Raw genomic sequence first — 21,723 nt, forward strand, 5'->3', positions numbered from 1 at the left:
TACAATTGCATGTCCAAACCTTGCATACATCAAATCTGTCTAGACTGCAGGTAAAAGCCTAAGTGTTAACAAATGAATTGCCCCATCTCCGTTCTCTCCATTAAAATTCTGACAAATGTCTCTGGTGCACTTTCAAGGTAGAAATATCAAATGCATGCAAATATTTTTAAGCCCTTTGACTTACTGCCTGTGTTGGTCTCACCTGCAGAAAGGGTGGAAGCAGTGTGCAGTGCTGTTTGCAAGCACTAGCGCTCTGCCTATGAGAAATGGAGTAGCAATGGCTTTTGCTTGTCTGTCTTTTGCACTAATTCAGCATGACTAAGACACATACTTAGAGTTAACATCGGGCTCCTTCTAGCAGCCACAGAATGTCAGAACTCTGGCCTTGACTACTAGCTTAATATTCCCAGAGGATCCAGCTTAAAATCAAGAGCTACAGATTTTTTTGTAGAGTTTGAGCCATTTTGATATTGCCTAAGTAGTGTTGTCTCATTAAACACAGTCTGAGCCACTACTTTTCTGCAGTTAGTAAAGGTGCTGACCTCGGGCATTAACAGGTAGCAAAACACTGAGGTTAAATAAAGCAACACCAGCACAGAATACTAGTGGATTTTGGTGTTTAGGCCTTTTACATATTGACAGTGAAAGTAATTCCTTTTTATCTGAGTCCATTCTCATTTCTTTTCTTCACTGAGCTATGAGCATCCACTGGCACCTTGGAAAGCAGTAGTTTTTGACATATTTGGGAAATGGTCAACTAATAGTGAAATTTAAAATTATCTGTTTCTTGGCCAAAGGTGTAACTGGGGGTTGGTTTTGCTAGGGAGAAGGAATCTTATCATTTCCGATAGCACAAAGTACATTTTAGTAAAACATTGTTCCAGGGTGGTCATCACCCCATTTGCAAGTCGTCATACTATCTCCCTGACGAATAAGGCACATGATTTTATGAGGGGAAAAAAATAGGGAAAATATTAAACCTGTAATCAAATAAAAACCTTTCAGAAAATCCCTACTGGAATTCCTTCAGCAAAACCTACTGGGAAAAATAAGATAAATAGCTCTAAACAACTTTTAAAAACTGTATTTGATAATACCCACTCATGCCTATTCAGTCTGTGCACCAGAGACAGTGCACAGTAAAACTCCTGACATATAGAGACTGAACATCAGCACCAGCTGGTTTGCTCTGTGGGTCCACTCCTGTTTGACTGCACTACTTGCTAATATAGACAAGCTTTAGCTCCATTTGAACATCCAGTTTGTGAGCTCTGACAGCTCAGCAGTGTGAACCAAAGCATACTAAGTGGCAATAACAGGAAGATTTACTTCAAAATCTCACTCCTGATCCAACCATAAACACCAACGCAGACACACCCAATGAAGAAAGATATATGTGTGTGCACTGCCTTTAAAACTTCATAAAGGCTATTCATATTCACCTGATATTCTTTAAGGCCAAGTAGCTGTCATTTCTAGTAATTATGGTGAGGCTATTCAAAAGCAATTTTAGTATTCCTGGCTGGAGAGTTTCTCTGAACTGGAACTTATGAATCTTTATATAATAATAGGTTAACATATAAGTTAAATTGTAATTTGTAAGGTTAATAAGTAAGTGAGGAAGATGCACATATCTCTCTCCTGCTCAAGTTTCTGCTTCATTTGTGTGTCAAGATCTCTGTTTGCCTGCTGATCAATTTAAGGCAACAACAGCTCTCCACCAGACTGTTCCAGGTATGCTACCTCTAGCTCTAGTATTTTAAAGACTACCAACTTTTATGATTATACAGAAAATAATATCAGGCTGTCCTTTGAGCTGCCTGTCTCATTGACCTGCATCAGGAGAGGCTTTTAGGTGACCCTGAGATCTTGCTTGGTGATACTGAACCTTCACTCTGTTTCCCAAATACCTGAAATTTGGAGCACCCTGTCTGATACTGAAACAAAACCTTCTCTGCCAGCAGCACCACACCTAGGAAAAAAAACACTTTTGATTTCAGAGATGATAACCAGGTGTATGCATAGACTGACTGAATAAAAGCCATACCTATTCTGCTTTCTATTATTAGCGCAGCAAGCTGTGAAGTGAGGATAAAAAGCTTGGAGTGTTCCTGAGTTGGAATGTGTCCAGTTATACAGGAGATAATGTGGTGTTCAACCTGAGTGAGAAATGGCATCATGGCTTTCTAGTTGTTTTTCTCATGCATATATATACACACGTATGCGTATATGTATTTTAATTTAAGCATCAAGCTGAAGAGAGGATGCAATAACACACTAGCTAATGTCCTTTGGCCAGAATGATATATCACTTAAGCTAAACAACTACGTTCATACCAAAAGGAAAAAAAGTATGTCACCTGTGCTCTGGAAGGACGAGGGAAGCATTGACTGTCATTAGGTGCTCATAAGGGCACATGCAGTGTTAACTGAAGTGAGGTTGACCAGAGACTTTCTACTTGCTCTCCTTCAAGCCCAGAAGCCTGTGTGTAGTTGCAAGGCTACTGTCCCACTGGGATCAGAGAGATGTGATGGGACAGCTCACACAACTGAGAGCTGCCATGGAGGGATACAGGTGCTTTAGGAAGGACAGGCTGGGAATGTGAGGAGGGGGAGGGAGCATTACGTGAGGGAGCAGCTTGGTCTGCTCTGGAGTGCTCGGTCCAGTGCTGGGTTCCCCAGTACAAGAGAGACCTGGACATACTGGAGTGAGTCCAGTGCAGGGCCACAAGGATGATTAAAGGATTTGGAGCACCTCTTATATGAGGAAAGGCTGAGAAAGCTGGGAGTGTTCAGCCTGGAGAAGAGAAGGCTCAGGGGGATCTTATCCATGTGTATAAATACCTGGTGGGAGGCTGTAAAGAAGGTGGAGCCAGCCTAATTTCAGTTAAATCTGGAATTTGGTATAACTGTCAAAACCAACTATACTTCACAATGCATTTTAGAAGAAAATATATATTTTGGAAGCATTTCATGATATTTTCTTTCCTTGTTTAAAAAAGCAAAAATCTCAGAGAATCCTACCTCTACAGAGTTTTGTTTCTTTTCTTTTTTCCTACACCTTTTCAGACCGGGGGGGGGGGGAGATAGAGGGTGGTGGTGGGGGGGAGAGAGAAAATATGGCAGTGAGAATTTGGAATAAAGAAAAGGAAAATCAGTGTTTCCTAATCTTTTTTCCTCTTGCTCAAAGGGGAAAGAGGGCATAATAAAAACTAAAAGAGGGTGACTTTTTTCATCTTTTAAATTCTAATAGACCTTTCTTTTACACGAGGAGGTAAAATGTGAGAGACAGAGGTATTTTTTAACAACAAGATGAAATTGAAAACCTTAAAAATTTAATTGAGGAATTTTATTTACAAGTTAGACATTTCTGTAAAAAGAGAACATTTCTACTATAGTGAAAGACTATTTTAAAATAAAGTCTTTTTTAATGAAGACATTTCAGCAGTCTTTATGACATAGAAAATTCTATCATTTTGAAATGATACACACAACAAATGAGTCATTGATTAACCTTAAAAAGAATCTTGAATTTTGTTCCAAGTCATATTTTGAGGGCTTTGAGTATTAGCTTGTTTATGTAAAGCTAAGAGAGATGATTTAGGGTTGGTCAAAATGTCGTGTTGATTATTTTGTGAAAAACATACATATCTTATTTCACCTAAAACATCTAAGCAACAATGGTTTAGAAATTATTTAGATTTTAAAAGGGATTTTCTATAATTATTTTCCTGAATCTAAAGAGAAAAGCTTAAAGACACACAGGAGATGATTGAGAAAAGCTAGTGTGAAGGAATTTAAAAGAAGCAGTAGAGTCAGAGAGCAAACTCAGAACTAGGGAGGAGAGGATATGTAATTTTGCATAGTGTAGCCCATGAGCCCTCAGGGAAGGAACTGGACACTAGCCAAACAGCAAGGAAACAGCAAATTGCTCATAACTGAGCAAGACTTTAATCATCTTGAAAATATTTTTTATAGTTATTATTTATGGCTATTTTTAGACTCCTATAATTCCTCAGGACATACAAGAGGAGGAAAATAGCTAAAGGAGACGGTTTCTGCCACATGTTGCGACTTTTTTTGACATTATAATGGGGTGCTATGATCCCCTAATTTACATGAATCAGGGACAAAAGAGACTTGGTTGCGGAGGAAAAGGGCAGGAGAGAAACTTTTGGAACCCTGGGTATCTGCTGAATACATCCTCCTGCTCTGTTTGTCTCTTTGAAACATCTCTCTGCAAACATTGGCAATGTTTTTTATGGCTGTGGTTTGGGCACAGTTTTAATCTCATGCTTATTTTTTTCATAGAAGAATCATCTGTCTGTCCCAGATCACAGAGAGGGAAAAAACAAACACACACATTTGTAGTTATTTGACTGAATAGTACACATCTCTCTGGCAGAGATTAACTCTTGTCTGTTAATAAGTTAATTAAACATGTTCTACAAGTCTAAACGAAAGAGCTTTATCACAAAATGACCAAGTAGCCACCACATCTCTTTCTGGGCGACCTCTGCACTCTAGTAATCCCAGAGCTCCATGTGACCTCCCTATTACCAAGCTCAGTTTTATGCATTTTAAAAGTGTATTTTCTGTAGATATATACACATGCATGCTGTTTACTATTAAAACATACATTCCCATGGGTTTTTGGTGTCACAATTTTCCATTGTCCTGGAATTCCTTAATATCACAATAATATTAACTAGTTAAGAAGGAAAATTCTGAAATTAAGAAATGGTGACCATTAGTTATATTCATTTAGAAAAGTACCTGTCTGTAAACTTTCTGTTGATTTGTAAATACAGATATTTGAGTTCAGTGACTGTCTGGGCACACTGAGTTAACTGAGACCATTCTTGTTTTCCTGATTTAACATGACTGATTAGTCACCATTAATTGTTCCGTGTTAGTAATTTTTGTTTCATTGATTAGGTGACTCAGTGGTATCCAATCATATAATGACATCTTTAGAAAAAGGCTAGAAGGCTGCAATACTAATTAATATGAAATATTATCCAATGTGCAGTACGACAAGCTAGTACTTCGTTGAAATACAATTGCATGTCCACAGCTATTGGATGGGACATAAAAGGTGATTATTTTTACTTTTAACACACACAGCAGCTCATGCATTTCTTTAGAAATTGTTCTCATTTTTTTGCTGGCATAGTGGCTTCCTCTGTATATGAAATGAAGCTTAAGTTTCAGTGTTAGAGAAAATTGTTACAGAACACTGGGATCTTAAACTCATTTGGCTTTGGTGTTAGCATAGAGCATAGTGAAGCAGCGGCTATGCCACTAATTAAAGGCATATTGATTTGTTTGGCCTAATCTAATCATAGTCTTTATAATAAATCATAAGGTGTTTTGCAATTAGGAAATCCATACTAAATAACAAAAGGACTGTTATCTTTGTAACCTTATTAACTATGGCTTAATGCAGAAGTGTTGTTCATATAGATGCATTTTATGACTTTACATCTGTGCCTCATTCAGTACTTTAGTGGGATATATTACTCTGCCTAAAGTCACTTAGAAAGTGCATACCCAATATCCCAGCAATGTGTTTGTTCCCTCAGGATTTTTCAAAATACTATTTCTATTTACATGTTTTCATTCAATAGTACGCTGCTACAAGCATTGCTTTAAAAAGTAGCTACTACAATGAGTATCTAATTAGACATCTATCTTAAACTCAAATGTATAGTTCACACATAAAGATATGGAACGTTTGTTTTTGCATGTGGGAGACAGTTTAAAAAAAAAATCTGTCTTGTGTACATATATACCTCTATATACCCGTCACCTTCTAAAACTCAGAAAGTAAAAACAGTGTCATTGCTGGGCTTGAACACATGAAGCTACATCTCTGTTATTGATGTCTGATGAGTAAAACTGAAGACACAGAACCAGAAAACCATTTGCTCTCTACTAGCTTTACCTTTCCCTTTCCTAAATGTCTGTTTACATTGGATAATTGTATACGTAGAATCATGATCCATGTATGTTTTTCATGCAAAACATCTATATGCACTAAACTGTGCATCACTCAGAAGCGAGAAGGTAATGACTTAATAAGAACTGTTAATACAAATAAGGGGATTAAAAGCCAATTTATGAGCAATTCATTAAATCAGGATTTATGTTACAGAGTGAAAAATTAATTGTGGTATTGAAAAAGAATACCTGAAATTAGTATTAGGAAAGGGACAATATCCTAATTTGAATTTGTAATTCTTCTTAAAAAATATAGAAGAAAAACTAAATGGTTCCAGTTAAGCTTTCAGTTACACAAGTTCAATATATCTGAAGGCAAAACTTGTTGCTAAGGGAGCCTAATTCTCATTTTGACTTTGTTACTCCAGCACTGTAAAAATGGCCTGATCATGGATGTAAAATCAATTTGCCAGAGCAAAGTGTAAATTAAAAACAGGATGAAAGTTTCAGTAATGATATTGTGTTGAGATTCAGATACGCTCTACATCAGCAAGTAAAGACAAAAGTAAAACCGAAACAGCCTTAATACACTCTGTAACATCATCATTTCATTCCATTGTGCTTTAGTTCTATAACTTATATATCTAAAGAGTAGTCTGAGTCCCTTGACAGAAGGTAATATCACCATTAATATATATGGTAAGGCTGAAATTGTGCTCACTCTTCACCTCTGAATATTTTGCTCTGGTAGATTAAGTCCTCTAGCATCATTGTAATATAGTTTTTTTGTTGATTTAGTTACATACTCAAGGGTGTACTCTCCCTTTGAATGGAACACATAACTTCCATTAATGGTAGCGGCAGTTATGTGTGCCAGTCAAGAGGGGAATGTTCCTCCCTAGAAATTATATATGAAAATCCCTAAGGGAATAATATTTTTTACAACTGCACCATTACCCTATCAGAGACTAAAAAGTTAGTGTGTACAGTAATTAAGCAAGCACAACAGGCAAATTCAAATTTCAGGAGTCTGGGTTTTATTGTTACAGATGTTCTTCAGAGCAAAGTCTGCTCAGCAGTTCCTTGGGTCATAAATGTTTAATTTTTAATCTATTTTTTATCGGTTTTCTGTAATGCAAGCTCCTTGTAAACCAAAAGAATTTTTACAAGTGTTTTTTATGTCTTCAAAGTTTAAAGTAATAGTGGTTGTTTAAGATTTTTCTTTTAAAAAATGTTCTGCCCAATAAAAGAGGAGCGTTATTTTTAACTTGAAAAGTGGATTCATTTGCTTTTGACTAATGCTCTGAATTTGGCAGTGAACAATTAGCAGATTTTAATTTTAAAGGGAGACTAGGGTCTTGATTCCACTAAAATACCTATGTGATCTTAAAAACCTGTCCCATTTGGAAATAATACTAGGCTCCTAAGTCTCATTGTGAAACTAGATGCTTTGAAAATGCCCTCCTATAGGGCTACCAAAAGAAGATAAGGGTACACAGCAGCCTGAATGATCAAATCTAGTGAGCAGGCACATCAGATGTACACTTCCCATTTATGTTGCTGTTTGCAGATGGTAGTCTGTTTGCACAGATTGAGTATTCTCCTGTGAAAACCATACAAGTTTCTTTGCCAGTGTATTGTTGGATTCACTTTGGGTTACATCATTTATTTGCATTGAAAATATCTATTTAGTAGACTCAGGAACTCAAAACAATAGCTGTTTCAGGAGATATTTATCTTTTGTGACTCAAACAGCTGTCTTCTCATATTTGCATGACGATGTGATGTAGGTTGTTAGTTAACAGGAGCTGATAAAAGGTAAACTGTTCTTTGAAAGACTGGAAATATAATAACATAATGATTGGGGGGGAACTCCTGGTGATTTGAACGTATTTGCATTTTATCTTCTGTCATCTGCTGTAAATCAGAAATATGCTCATCCACACGGTGATGTGTGCTTCAGTCACCCAACCCACCAGACAGGAAATTACTGTCTTCGACCTTACAGAGTTAAATATTCCTCTGGCCACTGCCTGACCCAGTACAGCTCTCTTTATGCTACGTTTAAAAAAAAATTCCTTCACTTTTAATCTATGTACAGACATCATCTATTACATTTTGTACAATGCAGTTGGCCTCTAGTCAACAGTGCAACACAAATAATACCCTACAATTAAGTAATTATTCTTTGTTGACTTAGATGACATTTGGGGGGAGGGGGCAGAGACACAAATATTTATTTATTTCTCAAAGGTGCTATAGAAAACAATAACGATGATAGAGTCCTGAGGAAGCAGTTGAATATTTCAGAAATGCCTGAGTACCTGGTTCACTTTGCTCTCCACGGGATTTAGATATGTGACTAATTCTGAATCCGAAATGAGTGCTTCCCTGTGTCTTTATGTACCCAAGTACCTTTGCATGTCAGTTTCTATATCCCACTAGCTTTCAAAGTGAATTTGTCACTTTTGAAATTCATGTCCTCTAAAGCTGCGAGTACCTGCAGCTCCACATCTAGAAATACAATTAATAGTGAAACTTACTGTTTAGGTTCATCATTTGCAGTGGAGCTTGAGGACAATTGGGCTGGATTGGAGCACATCTGAGATGGGAGTCAGCGTGCCTGGAAGCAGGGGTTTGTGGTGCAGACCCAGCAGCAGGACCACGCGCAACCAAGGGCTCCCCACACCTGGACATGAGGGAGAATGGGGGCATGCTCGACACCACCTGGTGCAACAGCTCTTACAACATCAGGCTTTGGGTTTAACCCAAACAGAGCGTAATAGCCCTGGACTTGTTTGCAGGCAGGGAGGTGAGGGTTCCTGCATCAAGCATGTGTGCCGAGGCAGTCCCCAGGGGTAGGAAAGGGAAGGAGGACCAGGCAGCTCTGCCCGGTGGCAATTCTTGTAGCTTTCAAATTTGTGGCTATGAAATGAGGTGCTGGCGAGCTCGACTTTTCCCTCCAGCCCATGCTGTGATTTCCACATTATGAAAAGGAAAATGCTGTCAAACACAGAGCGAGCAAAAGTGCACCCTGCTCCCGTGTGAAATGGATTCCAGCTTCAGTGCCCCACCTATTGCTTTCAATCAAATATATTGTTGGAAACTGAGCTGTAATAACATTTTAATAGTCTCCAGTTATTAAAATTAAACAGAGAGCAATAATCCTCCTTGGTAATCCAAAGCATTCAAAAATGAGAACCCCAGTATCAGAAGATTGGCATAAAAATTAAAAGATTTATACATAATAAGTTTTGGACTTCTTTGCATTCTCATTCTTCCTTGCCATTTCACTGCTTCCAGATTTTTTCAAGTGTCATTAAGACTGGAAACTCCTGTAAAAAGAAAAAAAAAAAAAACAGATTCTGATATGTCTCCCTTGGTGCAGATGCTAGGTCAATAAGCTAAAAGCTAAAATTCCAGGAGACTTTGCAGTAAAGTCACAAGGATAGCAGAAGCGTCACCCATAGTTCCCTTGGAAAAGGATAAATTCTCCACATGGCTGCATCAGCTCGTGCAACTAGGGTCAGGGCCAGTGCTCACAAACCCAGCCAATTTGCTGACGAAGGCTTCTTTTTCTTACTGGAGTGCCAGATGTTAGAAATTAAGTGCACTCTTTGCTGGGTAAAAAAATGGCTGAATGGCCAAGCCCAGAGAGTGATGGTGAATGGAGTTAAATCTGGCTAGCAACCGGTCACAAGTGGTGTTCCCCAAGGCTCAGTATTGGGGCTAGTTCTGTTCAATATCTTTATCGCTGATCTTGATGAGGGGATCAAGTGCACCCTCAGTAATTTGGCAGACAACACCAAGTTGGGTGGGAGTGCTGATCTGCCTGAAAGTAGGAAGGCCCTACAGAGGGATCTGGACAGGCTGGATCGATGCGCTAAGGCCAACTGTATGAGGTTCAACAAGGCTAAGTGCCAGGTCCTGCACTTGGGTCACAACAACCCCATGCAACGCTACAGGCTGGGGGAGGAGTGGCTGGAGAGCTGCCTGGCAGAAAAGGACCTGGGGGTGCTGGCTGACAGACGGCTGAACATGAGCCAGCAGTGTGCTCAGGTGGCCAAGTGGGCCAACGGCATCCTGGCTTGTATCTGAAATCATGTGACAAGCAGGACCAGGGAGGTGATAGTGCCCCTGTACTTGGCACTGGTGAGGCCGCACCTCGAATACTGTGTTCAGTTTTGGGCTCCCCATTACAAGAAACACATCGAGGTGCTGGAGCATGTCCAAAGAAGGGCAACGAAGCTGGTGAAGGGTCTAGAGAACAAGTGTTATGAGGAATGGCTGAGGGAACTGGGGTTATTTAGTTTGGAGAAGAGGAGGCTGAGGGGAGACCTTATCGCTCTCTACAACTACCTGAAAGGAGGCAGTAGTGAGGTGAGGGTCGGTCTCTTCTCCCAGGTAGCAAGCAACAGGATGAGAGGAAATGGCTCCAAGTTGTGCCAGGGGAGATTTAGATTAGACATTAGGAAAAATTTCTTCATGGAGAGAGCGATTAGGCATTGAAACAGACTGCCCAGGGAAGTGGTGCAATCACAGTCCCTGGAAGTGTTCAAAAAACGTGTGGATGTGGTGCTTAGGGACATGGTTTAGAGGTGGACCTGGCAGTTAGGTACCTAATGGTTGGACTCGATGATCTCAGAGGTCTTTTCCAACCTTAATGATTCTATGATTCTATGAAATGTTGAAAAACTAAAATGTTTTCTTTCGTTTTTTTACCCCCTTCATGGAAAATGTTTTCCTTTTTTTTTCCCCCAAAATGCCCCCAACCAATGATTTTTAGATAAAATACCAAATATTTGGTTGTCAGAATTGTCTGAAATATGAATCTTCTCTCTTTTAAAGAGATCTGTGATTGCTTGTGGAACACAAAATTCAGATATGTAATGACCCATTTTGTTCCATCACCTGAGTTTGTAATCTATAATCACTCTTACTACAAAATCCTGCAGTATTTTACTACTTTTTTAGGAGAAAGGACCAACACAAGAAACATGTGGTTCAGGTAGATTACAAGGCAGAATCCGTCACTATGGGGAATACGGGAAGCACGAAGCACAAACTGAAACCTCCTAGGACACCTTTTTCCCTCTCTAAATCTTGGATTCTTACTGCCTCTAAACAGAAAATGAAAGCATTTGTGGTTATTGTTATGGAACATTTCCCATGAAATTTCAGGCATATTTTCCCTAGAAGAATGAAAACTCCTCCCCTCACACACGTGCATACACACAGATGCAGTGGCTAATTCTACTTTAGTTTATCTGCTTGTTCCTCTGACACTCAGGAAGGATCTGTGTCCTTCCATTCTGCTTCTATCCCCACATTTTTATGTAAATCTTTTTCTAAATTCTCCTTTACACTCAATTCCACTTGCTTTCTTCATTACATTTAAGCTCCTCACCCTATCAATATCCACCGTAGTTTAATTCCTGCCTATCCCTTTGCTCTAGTTCGACAGCCAAGCAAATCTTCATCCAGTTGTGGCTATGATTACTAGATGGGCAGCCTGTGCTTTCAGCCCAGCTTTGCATTTTCTTGGTGGATGGCAGAATCTGTCCTAAAATACATTTGAAACATATTTAAATTGCTAAACCTTCTAGTATCAAATTTCCTAATTAACTGAGAAGGTTTTTTTCTTTATTTTTTTCCTAGACAAAGGCTCAAAGATAGATAATAGATCTCCTAGTAACACCTGAATGTCTTTTATACAATTGAATGTACACAGCTGGACTCAGTGCAATTCTTTGACTGATGGTAGTGGAAATATTGACTCTGGTAGTGAAACATGAAAATACAATATACAATAACACAATACATCCTCTGCTTTTAGAAGTGATTTTCAAGGCTAGATGTTTAGTAACTGCTATAAGAGCTGTTTGTAGATCAATTTTTTTTGTTCCACGTCCTTTGGGAAATGACCTTGCTGCTAAGAATGAATAAGGCAGCATATGTGTTCCTTTAGACATGCTGAAATAAAAGGAATATCCTCACACATAATGTTTTTTCTTCATGCATATTTCTATAGAGCACTATAGCTCATGCCTGTAAATCACAAGTTTATTACCCATCTGGATCACATCCCACACTCACTGAAAATAAGTACAAGTTTTCACTTCAGCAGAAGTTTCATCTGATGAGCTTAGGGCCAGGTTGTAAATGGTAATTGAATGCATAAAAATGAACGCTGTGTGAGTTAGATACCTTGTCCCTGCAAATCCCACTTGCCTGGAAAATTTCTCAATGAATTCTGTAGGCATTGGTACTGGCTCATTTCCACACCGGCAAAAATGCCAGAGGAAAAAACATTATTGTGTGAATAGAGCCTGCTTTTCTTAAAAAGAGTTGATTTATTATGATGGTTTTCATGACCTTTTTCATGACTGAACAGTATTTGCTGTGCAACTAAGTAATTCTTATCCTGCAGAATCTTCACTAAGATTTAGGAATCAAAATAACATCTTCTTCTTGTTTTGTATTGGGGTCTGATGATGCATCATATTACGTATTGCTCTTCTAAGTCGGGGTTCCAGCTTCACGTATAACTTTTCAGTTGTAGCTTTCTCACCAGCATTGTGTATTGCTTGCTTCAAAATATTTTTAAACTTTTTTTGTACATATCTTTTCCTGACGACTGTATCACCATATTATTTGAAGAACATATCTAAAAAGTAGTGAAATAGAAGTAGGAAATAAAACAGAATGAAGAATAACTCACTAACCCTAGATTGATGAAAAAGACCTAGGGCTGAATCATCTATGATTTACAACTAAGCACTTTAAAGGTCTAAAACGTGTTTTAAATCTCCTGGGCCTGATGTCTTCAACAGAGAGCTACGAGATGCAGTTCTTCTATCTTACAGAACAATAATGAATTCTTCAAGCATCCATAGTCCAAGAATTTCCATAGATGTTGGCAGAATTGGGGAAAAAATAATCATCCATATTCTTTCTATAGTGACTATTTTTTATCATTTCCTAGAAGGAAATCAGAGAGTTAAGTGACAAGGAATTCAACCAAGGCCCTCCATACCTTGAAGCAAGGAGAAGAGTAGTCTGCACAGTGGCCTGCTTGCCCTCTGTGCCGCCTGCCCCTGAGGAGAGGCAAAACCCTCTTTCCTCATTTCCTGGCTTCGTTTGGGTCCTGTGGACAGGGAGAACGAACTCTGCTTGGAGATGGTATCTCCATCTCTACTGGCCTAAGGTGACTGGCTGAAAGGCTCACCTCACAAGTCATAAGCTGGTGAGATCTAGTCTTGGCTCCACCTGCACCCTTTGGAAAGAGACACAGACACCTCCACAGGAAAACTCCTGCCTCAAGGTGGGATGAATTGCTGAACTGAATGAAATACCTGAAATTCTGAAATGCTGTTTTCAGGCTTATCTTAGTATTCATTGTGTTAAAATGTGTTCACTGACAGATTGTTGCAGCTGTCTAACATGAGTAGCTCATTAATTCAGTCACCTGTCTTGTTGTACCACTCCGTTTCTTAATGGAGTAAGGTTTAGAAACAGGATGGTTGTGGATGAAATCATTGCGCCTTCCCTCCTCTTCAGAATTGGTTTGAAAGAGGAGCAAGTAGTTTAGGGAAAGTAAAAGAATAGGAAATAGAGCATGAAGGCATGAGGTGCTTGACATCACTAAATCAAGATTCTTCACTCAGGATGTGATTCACCTAAGCTAACTTTAGGCATCAATATTTTGCCAGTTTTATTGGAATCTCTCTTACCATAGCTGGTGAGTGAAAAGCATTTCAAGGCATGAGTCATCTGACAATACAGACATCTAACTAACTTTCATCATGCCATAAATATACCTGTTTTTTCTCAGTCACAAAGAAGGACACTAATGTGACTATCTCAGACATGGATGTTTCCACCATGGAAGTCTACATCTGGTCAGATGAATCCCCTCCACAGCATGAGAAACATCTACACCTCATAGAATCAGAACCTGCAACTTGTGTGAAAAGGATATTTACATTGTAGAATAGACTTGACTGTGTGTATAACAGCTTTATTTTATGTTAAAAAAAATTATTTAAAAAAATCACATTTATTTTGTAAAAGCAAGGAAAAGATTTCTGTTTTCACATAAAAAGTCTTTATTCTCTAGAGTGAGGCTATTCTCATTAAAAATCAAAAGATATTCATTCTTTTCACTGTGCTTGATCTATATTTTTTTTCAGGGACACATTATTCTGTCAATTTTCAGATGTCAATGGGGGTTTCAGGTACTTTCGGAATTAAGTACTAAATCTCTCACGCTAATCAAGGTCTGTGCCTTTACTCTTTCAGCTGATTTCAGAAGGTTTGCAGTTAGACTTCCAATGGACAGAGTGTCAGAGATGCTGAGCACTGCAGTGATTAAAAAGAGTGGGAACAGTTCTCAGGGCATCAAATAATACAGCCAGAATATTATGTGCCTAATAATAATATACTAAAGCTATTTTAAAAAAGCAGGTATCTTCACATCTCTCTTGTTTTTCTTTTACTTTTACTCCCTTAAATATATTAAATATTAGTTCTTTCCTACTGCTATAAGGCTATGCCTTCTGCTCACTCCACAGAACCACCTAACCAATGTATGAATACATTTTAAGTACACTTTTATCCTCACCTCACCCTTTTTACAATATTTTTTATAAAAAATGCTTTGTACATAATAAACAGAGAAAACAGGAAAATGTACCCTCAAAATAAAGTCTTATTATCACAAAAAAATATTTTCTGTACATAGGTACATATTCTGCTCAGCTTGGTTTTTTTTACAGTGAACTGTTCTTAAATACTGTGTACTAAAAAGCAGAGAGGTGCTCAGGCTTTTCCTTTATGTATCCTCTTAGTCATAACCAATACTATTGAAATCCAGAGAGACAGACTTGTCATAGAAGTAAAATAAGAGCAGGAAAATGAGAGAGGGGAGGAGAAAATCCAGTAATTCAAATTACTTCTTGGAACAGATTTTGCAGTGATAATATGTAATGGATGGTAAACTATAACTAGTGCACACACATGGTCATAAACTTACATTATGCAATCTATTTCTTTAGAAAAGGAGTATGTGTGTGAATATATACAGTTACTACATAATTTTATATAAACTGCAACAGTATCATCATATTTACAGCAATTTTTATAATCTATGGTTGTTAACTCCAGCAAGCATCTTGCTAAAAAATATCTATAAGCCTACAGCAAATGTTGACCTATGTTCAATTCATTTTACCCATTTCAGCTAGCTAAATAGGTTATATGAGTTCACACTATAGTTAGCGGAGAGAGAGAGAGAGAAGAGGTGTTTCCAGAAAATGATTCATATCACCCGAAGAGACACATGAAAATAGGTGGGATGAATAGCTTTCCTCTGTAACTTTGCTACCTGTAGATTAACTCGTAGGTAGCTGACTTTAGCTGAGAGAATTAACACTAATAGCAATGACACTAGAACAATGAGACAATTGATAGATATATAAATGAAATATAAATATTTTTTTTATACAAGGTTATCTGTTCCTTTTAGGTAGTCTTGTGTTTCACAGTTTTTCTGATGTTGCAGCTGTCGATGGTTTGGGCACTATCACCATAGTAACTAACTAGCAAACTATTACACCAGGAGTTCAAAAGTCAAGATGGCAATTTTCCAATATCATAGTTTACAAACATTTCTGTCCTTTTAGAGCACAGCTGAGACAGGGTTTCACCAGTTATCATGTGTTCCTTGTAAATAGGAGAGCTAAAACATACTTTTCAAGCACAAATTAACTCAGATTACTTGCTTCCAGATTGTGGTACTTTATTACAGAAAAGTCTTCAAATACCATACAGTTGATTGTTATACATTATTTATACTCACATCTCTCTAACTTTCTTGGGATAGAGGTAATTCCAATGACTGAAAATTACTCATACACTTACTAATAATTTGACTTTTTTTATCTTAATAAATATTCCTGATCTGACTGATTTTTTCCCAACTGTATCAGTTTTTTCTTAACTTATTTGATTTGGTCATGATTTTTTCAATGTTTAGTGATTTTGGGTGTCCCAGCATACCAAGTTCATTTAGAGATTTCTCCAAGGCTTCTGATTTTCAGGAAGTGATGAATAAATTATAAGTCACAGGTTTGGTATTTCTTGGGTATATTCTATAGGTTGTTCGTGACTTGCTTGCTATGAGAAATGGATAGCTGGGATTAGTCATGGTGCTTTTTGGCATCTCTGTCTAGGGATCGGTGTCTCTTCCTGTCAAAGCCTATGGAAGTGTAAGCCTTTCGACACTAGGCTCTGAAACCTGATTAGAATACATCATGCATAAGCCTTTGCAGACTGGGGCTTTATATATGTGATTCGCGTTTCCTACATATATTAATAGGATACCTATTCCAGAGCTGCCACGTATTTACCTATTTTTCCACTCAGATTTTGCATGCAGAAATGAACACCTGTCCATTAAGTACATCTGCTTTTAAATTATTTCTCATGATGCTCAGAAGACTAGGCACAAACATGACATCCTTGTTTCCATGTGAAAAGCAGTACAACTCGTATTTGCAGCAAATGTACTTGGAAGGGACCTGCATATACCCCCATTTGTCATACATGTGATACATGTATTAGTCACCCTGACCTTTCAGGATCCTGTTCAAGTGGATGAACACAGGATGCAGAGTAGGCTTTTAACTCTGGGAGTGATCACATTAATTCTGGGCCACCATCCCGATAAACAACCACAACCAGAGTGACTTTATTTAAAGATTCTCATGCCCCTTTCCACACTAACCAGCTGGGTCTGCCAGCATCCACAGCAGTGCAGAGACCCTGAGGGCTTCACAATGTTTCCTTTTTACTTATTCAATTACATGGGGATGGATAAATACAGAATGAGTTTTACAGCACAGTGCAGTTTTCACAATGTCCATAGGACATGTTATCATATGTTTAAAACTAGAAAATTCTCAAATAGTTGTCTGAAGGATATCCCAAGGACTTCAACGCTTGAGATGAGCTACCAACACAATCCAGGGAAAGATAAGGAATTTTATTCAGTTTGAGATTCTTCTACCTCATTTGTAAAAGAAAATAAATAAAATTGATTAATCAATACAATTTAACCTTTTTTACTCTAACTATGCTAAGGTTAGATATGATGGACACTTCTTTTTGTACATACATTTTTATTCTATTATCGTGTTAACCGGTCATCAGTTGTACTGTTATTTACCGGTGACTAATTAATCATTCATTGTCTTCTCATTAAAGCTTTAGTTTGCTGCTATCTTTTTCCTTCTATTTGGAAACATATGAATCTCATAGTTCACATTCTTCTTTTGTAAATTATTCTTACCCTGCTCTAACAGAGAATTCAATAAACAAATTAGAGACAAATAAATTATGCCAGGATTTTCAAAGCACCTAAGGGAGGTGGGTGTTGCATTCCTAGGAAAACCAAGACAAGTTGACTGTCTAACTCTCCTAGTCTCTGCTGAAAGCTTGAAGTCTGATTTTCTAAATAGGAAGCCTTACTGCACAGGATGATGTTCTGCAAGCCTGACATTTTAACCACGGTTTAGCTTGTGACTATCCAGATCAGCATGTTAAGATATGAAATAGGAAGCTTCAGCCAAAAGGTGAATCAAAAGCTCTGCGCTTCAGTCCATACTTGTCTTTGTCAAACATGGAGAGGAACCCATGACAGGAAGTCACTTTGTCTGTTTTTCACTGTCATACACACATTAAGCATAGAAGTGTTGCAAAGGAGCATGAGAGCTGCATAAAAGTCAGGAGTCCAAAAAAGCACAAATAATATTAATTTGGTTTCGATCCAGAGGAGACACAGCACCCTATCACGGCTTTAGTTCAAGCAGTTCTAATTGGGTTTGCTGGCTGTGTACGAGATCAGGTTTCCAGGTTTAACATACTTCACTATATGTACTTGCCTAAATTTAAATCAGCAATAAGACTTGACGGTGTGGAGAGCTGGGTTCTTTCTTCTGGACATATGTTTTCAGTTATGGTTGAACTTTTCTCCTCCTCATGCTAAAGTCCTAAAATATTCTTGCTGTGGCAGTAATTTTTTCAATCAGTGTTTATTAAAGGATTGTGTGGACATTCCATATGATGTGAGCACTTCTCTTATTAAAGTTGTCATTTGTTGACAAATGGGCTGCAATTACAGGATGTGTAAGAACATTACACGTTCTTTGTGCTGACAAGCCTAATTACATAATTTTCTATATGTTTTACTAAGCAAATCAGAGGGAACAGCATTGGTGGATTTGGATCAGCAAATAAGAAAATCGAAGCGACCTCATTTAAATGATAATGGTAGAATGTGCATTATGAATAACTATTAGGTAATGAAATATATTTATTTGATTTTTGTGGTACAAAGCAGACCTCATACTGAGATGCAGATGGCTCAGGGCCACTTCACAACATACAATAGCTATCCACATTAGGGGAGGAGTCTTGCAGGATTCTGGGTTGGCATCCAACCAGCCCAATACAGACATCTTTTATTTGTCTGAAGAAAAAGAGCTACAATAGTTCTTTTATATAATCCTCCACTTATTGTCTTGAGGTTTTTGCACTTCGGCAAGAAGATATTAAGAATTGGCTCTCATAGCCAAAAGCCAAATCAAAGAGCAAATTTTCATGTCTGTGTTTAAAAACACCCCCACATAGTACATTTTTATGGCCTATGGAGATATTGCCCTTAGACAAACCTAAGAGGTCTTTATTTCCTCAGGATGTCTCACACTCAGAACTCATAGTCTAAACATTGGGGGATGTGAATGTGTGTCACCACATCAGCTGGAGACTGGTCCAAATAAATATTGAGTTTAATTTGCAAAAGTTAATTCCTAATTTGGAATAATGTGTGTGTGTGTCTGTGTGTGTGTGTGTGTGTGTGTGTTAATTAGTGCAAAGTACTCAGATGTCTTCTTGTTGGAAATCCAATACAGTATCTAAAAAATTGATCTAACAGTTCCTGTGCCATCCCATTGGTGTTTGAAATCAATGTTGCAAAGATTTTCTAGACAACTGCAAGAGCTATGAGCTAAATTAAGTTCTGAAAATGCTGCACCTGAGCCAGCTTCCACAGAAGTCAGCGAGAACTTCCTTAGTAACTTTCCCAGAAATGGTAGTGGTTATATGTTCCCAAAAGTTGATGGGCACATCTGCATGAGGCTTTGTTTGGTTTTTGAAAGGATCTGTGAGGATAAGTGCGCTGTTTTGGGAAAGCCTGAGTAAACAGGTGGGTTTTGTGTTTAGTCTTTAGAGCGGCGAGTGGTCATTCTTGTTTCTTCTTCACAGCAGGAAACCGATGTAAGCATTGCTTGATCCAGCTAAATGAAAATACTGGTTTATTTTCATAATATCCAGAACAACTATTTTACCTGAGAAGCGGGTTTCTTAAGTAGTTTCAGAATCAAATTTTAGACCACCTATTATTTGTTTGAATATTTTAAAATATGTTTAAAATATATTTTTAATTACTTAAAAGTCATTGCCTATAAAAAGAAATGTTAAGCATGAATTTTTCATTCAGAATGAACTACAGATTTTATAAGTATTGGATATCCATAAAGCCACTACCATGTCGACAGTATATTGCTGTATGAAGGGTGACATTAACACTAGAACTAATACAAAAAACCCTTATTGGGAACAGTTCAGATATTTTTGCTCTATTTGCACAATGCAAAAATAGCCTAAATACATTTTTAATGCAATCAACTGAATTCCGTAAATCCAAATTGTGTGTTAACTGCTCATGCTGATTAGTGTGAAATATTAATTTGCACTAATCAGCTCGAGGCAAGGGAAGCATAATAAACTTGACACATACATTTCACGCTTTACAGTGTTGGAATTTGTTTACAGTGCAGTGCCTGTAAACACTATTGCTGCTGTTAGTTATGTCACAGGGGCTGTATATTCAAGGTGTACTTGGAAAAATTTCCTTAGCCGATGCTTCAGCTGGTTCAGTGTTGTGAAAATCCTGGTCTTTGAGAACTGATGGTCTGCACCAGTTAAATGTTGTCAGAAGCATTTGTCTCTGCAGCGAGCCAGAGCATCTGATTCCTGCCCTAGCCGTTTCATGACTAAGTCATTTACATTCATGTTCCCTCTGCTCTCGGTGTACCAGGGTGCGATTAGACTCCGTAAGCCAATGGCTTCGTGCTTCCCTTTTATGTCAAACATGTGCATTTACTAACAAAATAAAACTATAACACTAGGCTTAAAGACCAGCTATTAGGCAAACACCCGTGGGAGTATCAACATGTCGGGTTTCATATATTATGTCTGAGGATCACTCTTTGCATCCCATCTCACTCTTCTGCAGAATGGTGCTTTCAATTCCTGTATTCATGGGTTAGCATTACCCGCAATCAGCATCTGATTTAGCAAGCCCACCCTCCCCAGATGCTGTTTTATGCCATAAATCCATCGTGTGATGTGATAAACAGGGGCTCTTTCTCTCTAATACATGACTAAATATGTAGTACCTTAGATGCTGGGTCACAGTGAAAGTGAGAGTCTGACAGAAGGCTAGAAGGGAAAAGAAATCTATTTATGTGTACTTAAGAGAATCATGCGCATGAGTGAGAAGGGATAATCCGTGCAGACAAATCTGTTACTTGCTCCTGCCGGGGTCATCTGTTCTCCATCTTTCCTACTCTCTGTGCACTGCTCTGCAAGGGTCTGGTTGAGATCGCAGCCCTGCAGAGCATAAGGGATAGACATGAATGAAAATACATACGGTGAAAGTCACCATTTGGTTGAACTGCAAAATTGCAAAGGCCTGTAATTTACCAGCATTTCACTAACCTCTTCCCTTCTATATTTTTCTCTTCATTTTAAAGATAAATTGCTCCAGGACACAACTATAAGGACACTGTACTCTGAGCTGGTTTTTCAGATTGTCTATCAGACAGGTGCTGCAAGTAAGATCTGACGTGTGGGCCACCCAGCATTTAATGAAGAAGAGGGCATTCCTCGTGTTGTGCCAAGAGGCAGCATGGAAAAGTTTGAAATCTTTAAGTGTGATGTGTTTACATGTGATTAATATGACCTAATAAAACAACATAATTATCTCATATGTTCTGCTCCCCAGGGCAGGCAAAGCTCAGCGTGTTGCCAAGCACAAAACACATTGCTTAGCGCAAAGCTCATGTCAAGCTCATTGATCCCAGTGAAACCAGTAAATGCCATTAACACATAACAAGATACGCATTTGGTGTGCTACGTTATCAACAATACCAGTTCAGTTACAGTCATTTATGTTTCCTAGAGGCAAATGGAATTTGCCTTTCACTAAAAAGGGGCATTTGAAACTTGAAACAGGTTGACAGTGTCAGTTCTAATAGTAAATGGCCACGTACATCAATGGCCACCTGAAAAGCGTTCATCATTCATTGGTTCTGTTAAGCTTTTGAACAATATATCTAGAGTTGGAAGAAATTTCATTCACAGTTTCCTTCCCCCATCTCTGAAGATTTTCTTTGTGTATACATCAAAGGAAATTAAAAGAACCATTGGTAATTGTAGGTGTACAGATGTTCAGTTTGGAATATTTTTTATCTTTTAATGGTCTGCGAACAAACTCCGACACTGTCTTAAAAATCTTCGGTGGAATCATTTATCTGTGTATTTCACTCCACTGTATTGGACTAATACAGCTAAACAAGAAGTGAAGCACTTATCAGCCAGGGTGTTTTATTAGGTATGTTTAGCCTGAACGAACACAACAACTCCATTCCCTCATTT

At 38.1% G+C, this 21,723-nt stretch overlaps 1 long non-coding RNA gene across 2 annotated transcripts; it reads left to right on the top strand.

Moving 5' to 3' along the window:
- The first annotated feature begins 1,627 nt into the window (after positions 1-1,627).
- LOC148057676 (uncharacterized) lies at positions 1,628-21,053 on the top strand. 2 transcript variants are annotated; one of them, XR_015709190.1, is made up of 3 exons: positions 1,628-1,734; positions 8,494-8,755; positions 20,820-21,053. It is a non-coding gene; the product is annotated as an uncharacterized LOC148057676 (long non-coding RNA). The 2 variants fall into 2 exon arrangements; XR_015709189.1 differs by lacking the exon at positions 8,494-8,755 and having other exon boundaries at positions 1,650-1,734.
- Positions 21,054-21,723: the final 670 nt, after the last annotated feature.

The sequence above is a fragment of the Nipponia nippon genome, unplaced genomic scaffold (assembly GCF_047370975.1).
Source record: "Nipponia nippon isolate SJK-2023a ecotype South Korea unplaced genomic scaffold, ASM4737097v1 scaffold_1, whole genome shotgun sequence".
Taxonomy (NCBI): Eukaryota; Metazoa; Chordata; class Aves; order Pelecaniformes; family Threskiornithidae; genus Nipponia; species Nipponia nippon.